This window comes from Amphiura filiformis, chromosome 2, assembly GCF_039555335.1.
Source record: "Amphiura filiformis chromosome 2, Afil_fr2py, whole genome shotgun sequence".
NCBI lineage: Eukaryota > Metazoa > Echinodermata > Ophiuroidea > Amphilepidida > Amphiuridae > Amphiura > Amphiura filiformis.
This window is the reverse complement of record NC_092629.1, coordinates 45,489,668-45,506,831: the sequence shown is the minus strand read 5'-3', so window position 1 is coordinate 45,506,831 and position 17,164 is coordinate 45,489,668. Positions and strand designations below refer to the sequence as shown.

The window sequence follows — 17,164 nt, the reverse complement described above, 5'->3', positions numbered from 1 at the left end:
GATTCGGCTGTCTATAAACACCTTGAAGGCAGTGGTCGAAGTTTTGACATTGACGACGTTGTCATCTTGGACCAGGAGTCAAAATAGCAGTGTGGGTTCAAGGCGAACACCTGTCCCTCAACAGGAGCGGGGCGTTAATCTGTCACATGGTTGGGGTCGGGTCATCAAGCAACTTCCTCATCGATTGACCTCGGAACACCCTCAATCATCCACACATCTGAAGGCCAGCGGTTTAGGTAGCAACGTCAGTATTAACATCTAACCAAAGTGAGTTTTTCTGGTAGCACAATAATTTTATTAATCCCCTTCTTGCTGGCAGGATAATTGGTAGAACATTGAGTACACAAAACAAATAAGGTATATTTCCTTGCAGACACATAACAATCACACTAAATAGCACACTTTAATAAATGGTTGCATTCTATGAATTGCTCGTTCGTACACAACCAAATTTAGCAGATTTTTTCACATGACTCAATGCAATGATCACAGTGTGCAATATGGGCTTTCTTGATCCAAAAGTAGATCTGGCTGATTTTGTTGTTGTGATACAACTTTATTACATGAGTTTATAAATGTAAGCTAAGATCGTGCCAGATTACTCACAATATGCACAGGTATGTTATCAGTTGCCGAATTTCCAACATGTAGACCTTCAAAACTCACATCATGCAAAATTTGGACTAACCACCGAATAAAGATTTGTTAGAACTATTTTTAACAATTTAACATGAAAATGTTGTCTCTTGTTCTGTTTAATTTGGACCGTAAAAATGGTGATGTAAGGAACGCACAATTTGATCCAATTTTAATGTATACCTTTATACAGAGTTGGGTAGGGGATTGTTTTTACTTTTGCAGCTCCCATCCCCCAGCACATCAAATGGTGGACCCCTAACAGGATTAATTTATTCGCCGTAGAAGTGACGTAATTATTTGGATTAACTACCATAATACTAGATGAATGCAATTTTGAATATATCGCCATGTACTACAACGTTCACCCGGTACCAACGTAGATGTCAAAGAACAGGGATAAAGACCTGGAGGTCCTATTCAAATATTCTACAACCATAGCTCAGGCTGACCTCAAGTTATGGAGTATGAGCTTTCATGTACCCCACACTTTAGAGATCATTTTTATGAGTGTGTAATCATAATTTATGTTACGGAACCATTCCCTTGCAGGTGCGGTTGATTGATATTCTATACTGTGGCGGCTGCACTATGTATGTGTGCAATTACTAATCCAACAGATGCGAGCAATTGATAGAGATAATAGTGCCTGCCGGAGATTTCGCCCACGAGCTTTGTGTAGACAAATTGTTTACACTTGCAACCTAACCATGATTGATTTGTTTTCCTAATAGCAATATTTAAAATGGTTAGCGTCGGGAGAACAATATCCTATTAAAACGACCGTGATCTTAATATATACAGGAATGACAGAATTCGTGTCTTTCTAATGCCTCTCTCCAGGAAAGATTCAATACCGAAGGAATTGACAGAGGAAAGTAAAGTAACAGATTACGACGATTGTCAATGTTGGTGAGTATACTATGAAGATAAGGCATACCTACTCTTTTTTTAGAGCTACGGGACACAGGGACATGTCAATATACTGATATAAGATCCTCAACCACCTCTGCTCTTCTCCCAACCCATTCAAGTCTCACCCTGGACTACTCTACGCAAGGCTCAATAGCCTCTCTCTTGATACACCTTTCCAAAGGCTAACTCTCTGCCAAAGGTCTTTTACCCAAATGTTGTTCTTGTGGAAATACCTGCGAGCAGCGTAGCCCATGCCGCGCGGTGGTTAAGGTCTTTCAAATACATGCGAAAATATGTAGGAAAAATTTTGTGACACAATTTTGCAAAAGGATTCAACCGCGAATTCAAGCTGAAATTCACACAGAAAAAGACAATGTTTGTGCATCCATTTAAATTGTGGTCATCACTTGAAATCACGGTACTTTCTATTATCAAAAAACGTTATTTTTTCCCACTTGATTTAAACCCTGCTAATTAATTCATATTAACCTTGACATGTTTTTGATATATCGATGTACTTGTTAAAAAACAGTTTGCGTTAGGTGATTTTTGTTATTTATATGCACACAACGAGAACCTTTCTTTCTTGCTTGCTTTCTTTCACTCTTTCTTTCTTTCTTTCTTTCTTTCTTTCTTTCTTTCTTTCTTTCTTTCTTTCTAGTCTTTCTTTCTTTCTTTCTTTCTCTTTCTTTCTTTCTCTTTCCTTTCCTCTCCTTTTTCTGTTCTTTTCTGTTCTTTTCTTTTCTTTTTTCTTCCTTCTTTTCTTTCCTTTCTTTCTTTCTTTCTTTCTTTCTTTCTTTCTAGTCTTTCTTTCTTTCTTTCTTTCTTTCAGAATTTCAGAATTTTATAAACCCACTTTCGTGTTCACGATGTAACCATCGCAAAGTCCGCAGACCGTTGAAGAACCTTTGCTGAAAACTATACTTAAACTGTTTATAGACACATATACCTGTTCAATGATCATTTAACAAATCCATTACTTGAAAGTAGCGAATAGTTTAAATTCATTAGATTCATTAGAGCGGAAATATTTTCCTGACACTACCGACGTTGTTGTTTGCACACACAGAATACGAACCATATTTTGTTATATTAGTTTTAAGAGGCGCCGCACTTTATTGTACTTTGTGAGACAATTGGTACAACTCTGTTGAAATTGAACTGGCTGGATATTCAGATACTGAAACGGTGAGTGTCTAGGAGTGAGATTTCGCGCTGTAAGAAAATGATAATATTGTTACAATTTTAAAATCTACCTTATGCATATTATATTAGTATTGAATGAAAGAGCACCCCTTTTTATCGCTCATTGCCCGGCCCCCTTGATCGTGAAGTCTACCTATACCGGCCACTTGATGTTCTGCATGATTTGCCTTGAGTAAGTCTCTGTACAATAAACTAAACAAATACCCAATGGATTTATATGGCGCGTTTAATTCACTGTAAGATAGAATACAAAAGTATCAGTATCATGCTTATTTCATTTGATTTAGCTATTTATTTCCGCTTTACCGCAGATGTGCCACACTATTCCAGAATATCTGATGGAAGAATGGTAAGGTAAGAAAATGTGTTCGGGTTTTTCCTTGAAATTAAGATAAAACTTTAATAGTCCTATGCTGATCAATGTTTTGTTTTATAGCGAATTTTTTTGAACAATCACCTTTTTTTCTACCGGGCTTATTTCAGAATACCTCCTCCCCAGGTGGAAACTTGATATTGATTTGGGTATGGATCATATCCGACTGCAATTCCGAATACATTACATACCCCAAAATATATCAAATTTGACGAGAAAGAGATTCAAATAATTAATTTTCGATTATTCATATGTTCAAAAGTACAGTAAATATGTGCAATTCTGGATATTTATGCAAATTTTGCTAATAACAATGAAGAATTTGCATCTTTTCCAGATTTTTGGAGAAAATTCAGAAAAAAGCAGTTTTCCCAACATTACGACCTAAAATTCACTCAACAATTCTCAACTTCAAACAGTAAATTTTACTGTTTGTTGGAGCAATCCATAAAAAGTGCATTGCACTCATTGCACTCATAGCATAGCATGATCTATGTAAGTACAATCCGACAGAGTGTACACTTTAAAGCTAACCCTGATTTATTTGTTTTCACATAGCAAAATGGTTGGAGTCTGGTGAACAATATCATATTAAAACGACCATAAACTTAATCTATACAGGAATGACAGAATTGATGAACTTTCAAATGCCTCTCTCCAGGAAAGATTCAATACCAAAAGAACTGACAGAGGAAAGTAAAGTAACAGAATACGACGATTGTTAATTTTGGTGAGTATATACTATGTGGAGAGGGTATACCTACTCGTACTCTTTTCAATAATCAATAATAACTGAGAGCATCGTGGCCCAGCGGTTAAGGTCTTTGACTCTTTGCAAAAGGTCCCTCGCACTTTCCATTATTGTATTAGATTTATGGGACAGATGCAGTGAATGACAAAGACGTCGCAGCCAATTATGATCATGGTAACGCATGGCTGTATATAGATGAATCTAATTTCACGCATTCCTACACCTCAATGGCAGCCATAGCTGGGTCCCCCCTTAGGTCTATCCCACCCAAAATGTGAAATGATGTGGCCTTGGCGGGGATTCCATCACCCGTGTTACACGTAGACAAAAGAATGATGAAAGTTTACAACACAATACAATTCAACACCAGTTTGGTGCCGACTGAATTCTGACTGCAACAAGGTATTGACCCTTCGAATTAACGAGCCTTATTGTTGTAAATTCGAAGTAATGACTCTTCGGAGTAATGAACCTTCGGAGTAAGACCCTTCGGAATAATGGTCTCGAGGAACACCGGCTAGTGTAATAAAGACAATAACAGTCCATTAATTCCACATGTTTATCATTTATCGAAAATATCTGTATAATAGTATCTATATATCTTATAATTATATTATTGTTATTATTCATGGTTTGTTCAAACACACTAGCAGCTAAAAGCTGAATTGCTGTGAAGCTCACATAAAAATATACAATATGCAATAAATATGATATTAAAGAACAAAAAATAACACACATTTGACCAAACGGGCCAAACTCCCTCTCTGCAATCAAATCCCAAGGTGGAAAAGTCCTCTTACAAAAGAGAGACATAAAGATCCCGGGAAAAGTTCGAAAATAGGGGGCTTCGTCCCCGGACAAAAACATAAGACCAATAAGATGGTAATACTATCTAAAGCATAAGGTCCTGTGTCACAACCTGGGGTACCTTTGTGTTACATAGTAAAAAATGAAATGTTTCAAACATTTTACCTACACGTCTCATTTGAAGTGGTTCATCCTCCTGAGCATTTTGACACCTTTTTTTTATTGAAATCGGTTAAAAAATGAGAGAGTGCGGGCAAAAACAATCACAAACTAGGTGGGATTTAACCCCACCTCTTTTTCCACATTTACAATAATTCTGAGCAAGTATTAGTCTTTTAAATGACCTTCTGTATTTATTTACTTGTCTGTGAGTTCATTTACACATTTTTTAGCTGGATTCAAATTTTTAATGGGGGCCTTAGATCAAATTTACGATACGAATCCCTCCTCCTAATCCTCAACCACCCTTGGCACATTCCATGCCAAACGTATTAAAAATTATTTTAAAACAGGTTAAAAACATGAGTAATATAGAATAAATTAAGCCTCAATTTAAGACCTAATTATTTAAAGTGAAGGAATACTCAAGAGACAGTGTTTTGAAATCCAAGCTGCACATCAAAATGTAACAAAACCACCTTTTGGGTACCCCAGTATATGACACAGGATCATAAATATCGAAGTCGATACCTTCATGGTTCCACTTGTCAACAGAGTACATAAGTACATTGACGTTTCCTCTTGTAGATAAAACGCGTCGATATAGCCGACAGCTCTCAACGAAGTTTCAAGGTAAGAATTTATCCCAACTCACAATGTAGAATAGGGGTCTCACTTAAAGGTTCACGGGGGCGCACCATTAGATTTTCAGGGTGACGGGTATTTGGGTTGGGTTGATATCTTTCTTTTGGGTTTTTTTTTTCTTTTCTTTTCTTTTCTTTTCTTTTTTGGCCACGGAAGGCGTGGAATTATTTTCTTGGTCGTCTTCGGCATGTTCGGTGGCAAATTTATTGTTAATTCTTATTTTAATAGGCCTATGTGAATATATACCTTTATACAGAGTTGGGTGTAGGAATTTTTTAACTCATTAATGGGGTGAAATGGATCTCTTTTTTACTCAACATTTGTCTCATTAATGGTCGAAGTTAAAAAAACCCACTCCTATCCCTACTTCCCATGGAAATCATATGGTGCGGCCCTAGTTTAACTTTCATGCCAGGACGGTACGTTGCGACTCTTTTAATCGGTCTGATTTGCGAATACACGATGCGACCATATGTCAGCCCCGTTATGCGGAGTTATGGTGTGTTGAACGCTGCTCCTTCAACAAAATGGTACCCTGTTTTCGGCTCTACGTGTGTCTCTTTTTCCACATTGCTGGTAATAAATATCAAACAGTAACAATTGGCGGTCATTTCAAATCATACCCAAGTCAACGAGGTTCAGGAATGACCTCTCATTGTTAATTGTTGGTTATACATACCCAGACAAAATACAATGCTTTGTAACCCACCACTTGAACAGGATTTAGCCAAAGCAAACAAAGACTAGAGCTACTTTATAATAGAGAGTTCTATAGACATATGTAGAAGCTTATTATCATCTTCAGCAATAGGATTATTGATTGATTTTAAAGGTGTTTGACCGGCGCTATCAAAATGAGATACATGTCGCACCAAATTGAGGTACCTATGAATACGACCTAGCTTCATGCACATTTTACACTGTAACTCAGAATACAATTTGCCGACTTTACGGCTCATTCGTGGTGTACGGACACATATATTAAGGTGTTATCGCCGATTATTCACCTTTAACTCGGTTTGGTGATTTTGGTCAATTTCAAAACTCAGTAAGTTGCCATGCATTTATCGCATTCATTTCATTTGGGGTATATTTTATTTATGTTATACTATACTTTGTCTGGTACATTCTTTATGTCCAAAAAGTATGAATGAATATTGTTTTCAATTTATTCTATGTCAAAAATATTCTGCATAAAACTCAGCGGATTATGAATTGGTCTCATAGAAGATGAATAAGAAAGAAAATTTCACTGCACAATATAACAACAGTAATATGTATGCATAGAGAATAACACAAGCGATGCACATTGTATTTTCTTCCACCTTGACAATCCATTGACCCGTGTAACCTATAGTTTGTAGCCAAGAATAGACTTTAATAAGCTGAATTTATACTCGAACGCTTTTGGAAGTTTGCGATGCATCGCTCGTCGCTTTTGCATTTATACTTATCACGGCGATAGCGATTGCAGACGACAATCAAAATATTCTAAATGCCACAAAATACATTTTTAAAACATCAGTTGCTATCAATAATTATTGTTTTGAATTAATTTATCACCAAAAGTTAATAATCGAGAAAGGTAAGTTAATTAGCAAAATAATAGATCCAGTTGGTTGTATATATATGATTGGTTGACGCATTCACGTGTCACGCGATATCGCTGGGAAGTTGAGATTTCTTCAACTTGCAAAAGCGATGTCGTTTTTGCCTCAGCGATTTGAATCGATTGATCGGCTCGACGCTCTGGAAATGTCAGTAAACACTGAGCATGCGTGAAAATCGCTTTTCTGCAAAAGCGATTGAGTATAAATTCAGCTTTACTCCCGTTGTCAGACAAATAGCTATACTGTGAATACAGATGTTTTTAATAAAACAAAATAATATCATTCTGTTTGTAAATAAAATACAGCTCAATCTTATTCCTTAGTGCTAAAATGGAACAAAAGTCAAAACATGCATATTTATGCGTGTGGTTTTTAATATGTAATATGCTGGAACAATCAAGCCTATAAAGTCTTGAAAAAGTCTATAAAAGTATATAATGTACTCCGTTTTGTGGAGCCATTGGCAGTGCAACATACATCAAGGTTAATAGAACTAGTGCTTATTTGAAACCTAATGAACTTGCACGCATTGTCGCGGACATAATAATCACCTCTAGCTCTAATCGGTAAAACATTGCATCCTATTAAGAACATTCGACCTTCGTCTGTTTTGTGAATCAGAACAAGGATCAAGTTGTACGTGAGGATAAATCTTTGATACCATCTAATGTCACTGCACTTTTTACATCCATCTCAGTTACTGACACCCTGAATGTGATCAAGCATTCTGTTTAAAAGGAAACAGCTGGGAAGTTGATAGTGCTGAAAAAACCTTAGTGTGAAACAACAGTTATTAAAGCTTCTGTCCAAACACAACATACTTTGTATTTCGGGGACAGATTACCAGCAAAAAAGATGGCTGTGCGATGGGCAGCCCATGTAGCCTTCTGATAGCAAATGCTTTACTTAGAACATTTTGAAAGTGTTGCTCTAGCGTCTGCCGCATTCTACTGGAATTTGGTAACGTTATGTGGACGATACCTTCTGTGTAGTTCAATCGACACACGTTTAGGAATTAACCAATCATATAAACAGGCTCAAATCTAATATCAAATTCACGCGCGAGGAATTTGACGGATGTGTGACGGATATGACGGATGTGTGACATTCAATTTCACCGCAACCTACTCACATGGATCAGTGCTTGAATTTGAGCTTGTATCATCCCGTGGAACAAACTGAGTGCAGCGAGTACCCTTTTATAAAGAGCGGAAAGAGTTGATACTGAGTCTGATGACAGATCTAAGTCACATTAAAGTGATAATACACGACAATGGCTATCAGTACTGGACATTGTTCAGGGCTCATTCAAAGCTAGAACAACAACAGAAAAAAGACAGCTCCCAAAATATTAATGAAAAGGTCGTTTTTTTGTCACCTTGCCCTTCGTGGAAGGCTTCTCGGTACGCCTACGTAGGCGTTTATTTCTGCGGATGTGAGGACAGTCGTCAAGCCAGAGAACATTATAAGCAGGCCAAGTAACTTAACAAACAACAGAAATAAACCTGAAAGCAATCTGATGTTGTATACAGCATCCTTTAGTAAGATTGGGCGTGAAAAAAGGCCACTGAATAAAAAGCAGTCAGTTCCAAATCAGCCATCAAGGTGCACGTCGACAGGAGCCAGAGACAATTGGAAAGGGTGAAAGTGTTAGACATGTTAGATAGGGAGCCGAAGGTAAGGTTCTGGATGACATTCATATCAGAACCAAACGACCAAGACTGATCCGAGTCAACGGGTTAGATCTTGACCCAACTTGAGACTCTTGGCTCCTAAGGGGAACCAAGGGGGACTGCAACATCTTCCTATATGCAACACCTATGACGCCATTAGTGGTATCTTAAAACATGTACCATGCAAATGAGTAAGTGTGTCATAGACTTATTCCACCAGCCGTCTACACTGCGCATGTACTGTGTTATGCTTCGTAGTGACGACTGATTATCTTGCAGTTCAAATTGTGGTGGAGCCATGCTTGCGACTTTGGTTATTGCGCCTAGCGCGACTGACTAGCGACGCCCGTGTACCGCGCTATATGTATTGCGCCGTTGTGACAAGATCACGCTCTGAAGTTCTAAAAACAACAAAAATCGGTCTTGGACACAACAGCGCAGTCTCAATGAAAGTTTGCAACCTGCTTAATATTCATGTGCAACCAGAATCTGGTTGCAGAAGTCCGCCACTTTTTTTCCACGTAGTTTTCTCAGTCGTCAATCCAGATGGTTGACGAATGAGGGCAGCAGTCTAAAGTGTGTCACCTCATGATATATAATGAAATAATTACCTTCACGCTGTGAGAAAAGAATTTAAGTAACTGGGCCCATATATGTTCAATTTGATTGATCAATATCAAAGACCCTAGATACAAGAGTGGATACAAAATCTACCATTGTGCAATGTACACACGAACATTAATAGTGCATAATGGTAAATTTGGTATCCGCTTCTGCCTCTAGGGTCCACAATATTGAATCAATAAAATTGATCGTGTATGGGCCACATAACGCATACATGCAATCTTGGCTCCATGTCAATGTTACAACAGGTGTGGGTTGGTGGTATCCAAATCTTTGTCCAAATCTATGTGTACTCCATGAGGGCGGAAACCGTGTTGCTCATTCAGCATATAATACAAGCAATGCTGTGACCTTTCATAACACCCACGGATTTAAAACATTGTACAATTCTAAACTGCCTCACACTGCTGTTTATTATTATGCTCGAATACAATTAGCATTCAAATTAATATTTGAAATTCTTTCAAGCGAATAATAACTTTGCACATTGTTGAAAACACGAACTCTCAAAAATAAATATATCCGACGCGACGGTTTAAAAAAAATTAACATAAATATAGTGATAACAAATACCGTACGTTTAATGAAATGTTACCGTATGTTGACGTATTTTACCGTACATGTTACCACATTTTACTGTATTTTATGGGTAAGGTTACGAACATCGCGTACGCGTTCGACTAATAGTTCGATCGTAATAATTAAACAAATCAGTTCACATCTTTTGACTTAAGCCCCCGTCAGACTTTCCTGCCGCTTGCCGCTGCAGCAAGCAGCAGAGCGTTTCAACCAATGACAAGCCTTAATTGTATCCGTTTGTCTGCAATGCGAGTGCGCCACGCCGCTCAGCGGCAAGCGGCAGGGTAGTATGAAACCAGCATAATTTTATGTGTCATCATGGGTTAAGTAAAGACGTGATGACAGGGAGATTAATAACAAGTGAAATTCTTTTCATCTAGGTGAGCAGCTTCATTCGGCTCTTCCATTTAAAATCCACACTACCTCTGTGCAAGATTTAGCTAAAGTCTTCCACAGAGGGAGTATGAGTTTTGAATAAAATAGACAATTGAGTAACTTCTATTTGAAATACTTACTCCAGTTAAGGTAAATATAGGTACAACCATAATACAGGGGGAGTATGGGTTGCAAAATCAATAACTCCGACTAATTACATTTGAAAAACATACTCCCCCTGTGGAAGGTATTACTAAAACTTTCACAGGGGTAGTGTGGATTTCAACTGGAATAGCCTATTGTTGTTGCCCACGCAGTTGAACAGATTTCAAGTGCTATTTACCTGTCAGATAGGAGTATAAGAGTTTGAAAGAGCAGCCAGTGGGTGGAACCACTAGAGATGGTTAAACCCGAGACCTCCGATTGCAGTTACAAGTGTTTGTATTAACCGTCTATGCAGAAAGGGCGGGGAAAGCTACCCTAGCTTTACTTTATTAAATGAAATATGATATCTGTACTTTAATTAGCGTTGGCTTGGGTTAGATCTTTACTCCTCTTATTGTTTTTGACAACGTGGTATTATCTGATCTTTGGTAGCGGTATTGGTAGCGGTATTGTTATACTAATCTGATGTGGACTCACCAGTTAAATAATGTAGTATTGTCAGAAAAAACAACCAGAAGTGTCAACTAATCTTTCCCTCGCCTCGATTTCTTACAATTGTCTGGTTTCTTTACCATTCCAGCTTCACTTTTCTTTTCTTTGCATCCTGTCATGTTGGACTGACCACATAGCCCATATCAAGGAAGATACTCTGGAAGCAGCAATCTGAAAGTAACATGTGTCCAATTGTTATTTAAATAGCGTATTATTATCAAAATGATCCAGAGGGCGTCAATATGTCTACAGACAGAACTTGACTCGACAGAATGATGATATCTCGTATTTTCAAATACTATTCTATGTTGGGCTAAATGCATTTCGTTACAAAAGTAATGTAATTATTCAATTTAGTGCGCGTAATCTTTCAGTTTACGTGACTTTGTAGCATCTAAAGTATTCTATACGGCACCCCGACTGCTGAGAGAATTCTGTTCAAACATTTCATTGAATCCCAATAGATAAAAATGCAGCAAACACCGTTTGTCTGCATTTAAAAGATATGTTAATTAACCAAGGTAAAATTAATAATCGAGTACAGTTGACAATTTTAACTATGTAAACCCGATTTGAATCTAAAAAAGTTGACTCATGTGATTTCCCGATCACGTGATATGTCAACATGTGATCGGGCATGCCACCTGTCAGACATTAACCATTTTTGGAGACACTGGTGCATTGCTGTGACACTGTAGTTAATTGGGGTCTTTTTTATCTTTTCGCTTTCTGTTTTCGTTGTCGTTTACTCTTTCGGATGACATCGTTATTTTGAAATGTTAGCCTCCTAGGTGTGACCAATCTTTTTATTCTAGCCTTTTTTTCACTCACTAACAAGTTGAAGGAAGTGAAATTTGTTTTCAGTTTCGTGAGTTGTGCAAATTTCTGACTTCATAACTCGAGGTGAAAGGGCACGTGACGTGCTCATTTAGACAAAAGAAGTAATAGATGTAAAAAAAAATGTTGGTATTTGTACAGCGCCTTTCACATGTGCACATGTACCAAAGCGCTTTAGATTTATTCCGCTGTCGTTAGAATATGTCAGCTGTCATTATACAATGCCCAAGGTTTGCTCATATCTTTAGGCGGCGCTCAATGGACAATATTCATAACAGCTCCCCATTTCATCCCTGGGTAGAGAGAGGCGAGTAAGGTAAAGCGCCTTGCCCAAGCGCCTTGCCCAAGAGTACAACACGATGACACACAACTTGACAAATAATAAAAACGCATTCTCTGATCATTCCATCCGAGCTACTGGACCCACTTTTTGGAACAGTATAAATAAAAAATCAAAGACTTGCAAATCCGTTAAACATTTTCGTAATCAGCTTAAACGAAATGTGATTTCAGTTTACGAATGACTTTTTTTCTTTTATTTTTTTTCTGGGCACTGTCTGTCTTGTCTTTATTGGCCTTGCATGTTAGGTCTCATGTGATTTTGTTCTTATTATTTTGCAACGAATTTTGTTTAGGGGTTGGCTTATTCAGGCCTCATTGGCCTTCCGGTCAACTCCTCCATATTGTCTTTTTTGTTTGCTGTTTGTTTTGATGTACAATTTTTAGATATGTGTGATGTATATGGAAATAAATAAATTTGATTTGATTTTGATTTGATTTGGCACCGCCGGGGTTCGAACTCGCAATCCACCGATTACAAGGCAGAGCCCGTACAGCTACGCCAACCTTCCCCTAAAGTATCTTAAATTTCAATGCCCAAAATACGCGAGAAATTGCACGGCTTCATTGACTTGTGTGTCGCCTAGACGGGAGGTACTCGTGGAAATAGTCTAGCATCGAAATATAGCAACCAGTGTTGCCAAGAAGTAGTAGGTGTAGTTGGGCGTGAAATCACACAAAGATCGGTCGAATGATTTATCTACGGAGACGAAACGGGGAATGGATGTCGCCCAAATACAGCTTCAAACTCGCGTGTGTGGTAAAATGCAACACAAAGGAATTGCATTCAAACGAAAATAATTGATTCCATTCTTTCGCGTAACAATATTTCGAATGGTAATCTGAAAATTGATTCTGCCTAGAATACTAGATGTTTATTATTTATCAATCATTGACCATAATTATAATAATAAAGCTTGCATATTGCTTAGGAGAGAGGGGGAGTGAGAGGGGTGAATGAAAGATAGGAATGAGATGAGGGAGGAGAGGAGAAAGACGGGGACAGGATCGGAACGTAGAAGAAGAGAGGAGGTTGGAGCACATTACTATTATGTCCACCATTTTTCAAAAAAGGTTAATATTGTGTGCGTTTCTTTACCTATATATAAAATCAATAATACATGGCGGGAGCCAAGTACCTTAGCTTTATGTCTGATTAGTGCGGATTGATAATTTTTCACACGAGAACACGAGTACGAATCATGAGCCCCATATGGGCGGCACCAAACCTCTGCTTTGTTATTAAACGGCAAGCCCTTAATCTCTTTCTTCTATGAACATGATGAAAGTGGGAGTGGCCTGGTCTGTTATTTGCCTTACCGTCGTTTTATCTTTTCAGTTTCTGTTTCCGTATCCGTATCCCTTTTGGTAAGTCATTGTTATTCTGAAGTGGTAGCCTCCCAGGTGTGACCAATCTTTTATTATAGCCTTTTGTTAGTTACTGATAATTTGAAGCCTGGTGAATTTCAGTTTTCGTTTTGGTAAGTTATGTTAATTTCTGACATGAAACCTTGATGTGAGAGGTTTGATGCTAATCTAGCCAAAAGAAGAGTCTAAATTTTACGGTCCTAAATTCGCGGTAAATTGTACGGCTTCAATTGACTTGTGTTTGGTGTATATGCACTTCCGTGAGTGGCTCGTAAAAATGATTTTGATCATCATTGCATTGAAATATAATTAACAATCTTGCCAAGTTATAAGCAAAAGTCTTTCATATTGGCGATGCATGAAACGAGCGTCTGAAATAGCCAAATATCTCCCAATCAGGCGCGTACAAGTGGCGATTTGGTAATCATGTTTTGATATTGAAATGCAATGCAAAAGAATTGCATTGGAGCAAAGGTAATTTATTCTATTCATTCGTATCGTAACAATGCACGATTGTTTGATGGGATCATTTATTAGTTTTTCAAACGAAACATGTACAACCAAATTTTATATGTATACAAATGCTTTTGAGTCATTCTCAACTTTAATTTCCCCTCTTTTACAAAGTTATTCACTTTTATAGCATTTTTAAAGCCTTTTCGGATATAAAATGTATCTATTAATGACAAAATTGGTGGCGCTATTTAGTAACTGGAAATTACTCTTTCAAGCTTTTAATACAAATAACTCCTTTTATTGTTTGATAAATATGTTTATAAAATGTCCTTGTTGCTTGTTTCTCCTATTCCAGCTGCTTTAATGGCAGTATTAATCACATACCCCTTGCAAATAAAGAAATATGATTTATGATAAATAGCGCCATCTATAGTTTGCAATTAGTTAATAATGAAGCCAATTCTATATACATCAAACAACCGTATATGGCAAGCTAATCTGATAATTGGTTGGGGCTATGCAAGACTCGGGTTTATTTTAAATGTTTATTTTTGTAGAGTTTATTTTCAGTCATGGATCATACTGATAAATTGTGCAAGGGAGGGGGAGGAAGGGAGGGGGGATACTTGAGATAGACATTGATACGAGGGAAAGGCGACACTGTGGCCCTCAGGTGCATTGGGGGTGCAACAGGCTCATAAGCGGACCATTTGTGATTTAAGGGCTTATTTTCAACATTTTTACAGAACAAAAATTGGACCTTTTCATTCGGATTGGCCTTTTGTCATATTAATGTGAATCAATTTAACAATGTCAAAGAAGAGGGGCGCTAGACCATTAAAAACACCGGTGTTAACACCATAATCTTGACTCTCCAACCTTAATTGACACAGGCATATACCTCTATTGAAATAAGCTGATTGGTACTTCAAAGTTAACAATGAAGTCGGATTACAGTAAACTTACTTAATCCCTTTCGTTTTCGTATCTGAACTATATGGCTATCTTGGAATTTATTGACAAAATTAGTAATGCTGTCGAAAACAATGAGACAACTGTTGGGATTTTCTTAGATTTGTCAAAAGCCTTTGACACTATCGACCATAGTATTTTATTACATAAACTGGAACATTATGGTTTTAGAGGAAACGTTTTAAAATGGTTTAAAGATTACTTACATAATAGAAAACAGTATGTGTATTACAATTCTTGTAAATCTGAATATAAAGATATAATATGTGGAGTACCTCAAGGCTCCATCCTAGGCCCATTATTGTTCATTTTGTATGTTAATGATATCATAAATACTTCTAAAATTTGTCTTGTTTGCCGATGATACTACTATAACTTATTCACATAAGGACATTGTGTCCAAATACGATCTTATCAACAATGAATTAAAAGAAGTAAATAATTGGTTTAAGGCTAATAAGCTATCAGTGAATGCAAGCAAGACTAATTATATGGTGCTTGGTACAAATCACAAAACATCACGCGTATTGTACAATGTTACTAAAAATATTATATTAGATAATGTAATCCTGGAAAGGTTGAATAAGACCAAATTTCTTGGAGTGACAATTGATGAGAATTTAACCTGGAAATTTCATATTACCAACATCTCAAAGAATATATCTAGAGGTGTTGGTGTAATAAACCAACTGAAACATTTTGTCCCCGAGCGAATAATGTATTCACTATATTGTACTTTAATACTTCCTTACATAAACTATGGTATCTTAGCATGGGGAAATACTTGTCAAAAATATTTGGAAAAGATTTTCAAACTTAAAAAAAAAGCCCTTAGAATGATATCGAATAGTCACTTTTAAGTCACTCATATCAGCCCCTATTTTCAAGAATTACAATTTGCTTAATGTTTATGATAGTATGATCTCGAACTAAGCACTTTTATGTACAAGTATAATACCAATCAGTTACCAAAGGCCTTCAATAGTTATTTTGTTGAGCAGAGGAATCACCTCAGGTATCACACTAGAAACGCTGAAGATTACAAGATCTGTCTTACAAAAACAGAGTTTGCTAACAAAACAATAAGAACCGCCGGGCCAAGAAAATGGCATTCGATTGACAGATGCGCCAAAACGGCTACATCAGTAAAACTCTTTAGATCCCAAATTAAAACAAACCTTATAGAAATGTACACTTAATACCTTTTAGTTTGGATTTACTTATTTTTATTTTTCTCTTTTTAAAACAAAAAATCGATTAAAATTAACTGATCTCTTAGCATTTATACTATATTCACAAAATGTCAGCTTTCTTGTGCGATATACGTGAGCAAATGTTATGAAATCCTAATTTGTCTTACACTTATATTCTGCATGTTCTTTATTCATCATTTTTTTCCTGCTTAGTTCGTTCTACATGAATGTATGAAAGAGGGTAGGGGGTGTTTGTATGTATGTAATTGTATTTTATTAGACAAATTAAGAAACTTAGGCTAAGGTTAAGGGTGCTTGTTCAGGCCTTTTTGGCCTTCTGAGCATCTCCTCATTCAAATGTGTTGTTTTGCTGTTATTGTATTGTTGTATTTTGAATGAAATAAAGATTGATTGATTGATTGAATAGACTTACGGAAACTGAAAAGATAAAACAACCCTTAGCGTCTGTCAATATACATGAGCAGATAGCCTTTGAATTTCTGTAGCAAAAATCTGCCTCACTTTATACTTAGTTGTCACAGACTACCGGCTGTACCTGATATAGCTATCAAATGAGGTATGCATACTAGTAATCCAATCATGAATTCTTGGGTGTTTGGAAAACCCCCGGGTGGCGCTCAAGCTTGGGAACCAAGAAAGAACATACCTGTACCACAATATTACATGTCAACGCCCCCGGGAGGAACCACAATCTGTTATGCAACTGAACTTACATCACCATAATACACAATTTTATGACCATTGTTAATATGCAGTAAAGTGACGAAATGTGCATGACCTATGACCTATGCTCACAAGTTGAATAAGAGCGTAATCCGTGTGATTTCATTGCTTACTTATGTGTGAAAAAGGAACAGAAAAAATAATAAAATATTTGAATAGACTTTAGGTGCGGCAATGTTGACTTTGTCACTACTGTATGCTTGTTTGAATGCTATAATTGGTAGAGTCTGAAAATTGTACTTTAA

General features: G+C 37.0%; 1 protein-coding gene across 1 annotated transcript in view; it reads left to right on the top strand.

Moving 5' to 3' along the window:
* The first annotated feature begins 3,742 nt into the window (after positions 1–3,742).
* Positions 3,743–17,164, top strand: part of LOC140146278 (uncharacterized) — a 47,440-nt gene continuing 34,018 nt past the window's right edge. The window contains exons 1-2 of the mRNA XM_072168067.1: positions 3,743–3,860; positions 5,436–5,480. The gene's annotated coding sequence lies outside the window, so the exon portion shown is untranslated. The remainder of the gene's footprint in view (positions 3,861–5,435; positions 5,481–17,164) is intronic.